Source organism: Cyprinus carpio, chromosome A23, assembly GCF_018340385.1.
Source record: "Cyprinus carpio isolate SPL01 chromosome A23, ASM1834038v1, whole genome shotgun sequence".
NCBI lineage: Eukaryota > Metazoa > Chordata > Actinopteri > Cypriniformes > Cyprinidae > Cyprinus > Cyprinus carpio.
Window position 1 is genome coordinate 22,833,101 of NC_056594.1, and position 1,194 is coordinate 22,834,294.

Genomic DNA, 1,194 nt, shown 5'->3' on the forward strand with positions numbered 1-1,194 from the left:
CAAGTGTCCTGTTTTTTTGTTTGTTTGTTTGTTTGTTTGTTTGTTTGTTTTTTGACGGCAAAGTATTGTGGGATGACAAAACTGTTAAGTGTTTATGTGTGTTTAGAGATATTGTGATCATGATTACTATCATGGGTTTACATGTTGATGGTCAGGCTGTGCATCTCTTTGAGCCCATCAGTCTTGGATTACTTGCTCCAAATTTGACAATCTCTTCTCTGAATTGAAATTGTCAATAATTGTTCAATGGTGTTAATGTTGAAAGCTGTTCTGTGAAAGAGTTGGTTGGTTATCTTGCGTCCGACTGTGGTGCTAGGAGTTTTTGTCTAGTGACTGATAAGCTTTGAAACCTTTTTTTTTTTTTTTTTTTTTTTTTCAAGTTTATTTTTCTTTTTTTTTTTCTTAGGCGGACCTATGTTCTCGGTAATGTGCGGTCGGCTTTGATTTGGGTTCAGAGTTGTCGTTCCTTTTTTTGCATCCAACTTTATTTTATACAAACAGACATTAATATCTTTATGTATTTCATTTGAAATTTAAAAAAAGCTTGCGCACTCGGGTGGTTTGATATATAGAGTTGCTTTGGGGAGATCTCATTTTGTGTTGGTTGGATGTGTGCCATCTTCTGGGTCGACCATGGTTTCCTCGGTGGGTCCTTGAATTGTTGATCGCATTGCAATGCCTTTTTCTGTCAAATCTTTCTTTTTTTCTGTCAAATCTGTTCTGTCGACTTGACAGAGGGTGTGGGTCGTCGGGCCTTAGTGTAACCTCTTAAAAACTTGGCTCATCGTCTTATCATATTTCAGGGCTTTATTCATGGAGCATGTGTAGTGGCTCTGGGTGTTGTGGATGATGTCTGATTGTTGTCTTGTGGTTTGGTTGTTTTGTGGTGGTTGTTGTGTGTATAAAAATAAAATAAAAACTTGATCACACACAAAAAAAGAAAACAATGGTGAATGAGCACCCACAACAGCTTAAGCAGCAAACTTTGCAAAACACGCAAATTTATGTCACTTGCCAAACTTTGTCCATGACTGTATATTGGGAGAGAAAGCAGATGATAGTCCTCAATACAAAATCCAGGTTCACTAAAGAAAGAAGCCTAGTTAAGGAAGATTTTTCTGGAAGACCCCACCTATAGCCTCTTGTAGAAGGGGATAACTAATGGATAGTGTCGTAACATATTTCGATTTTTTG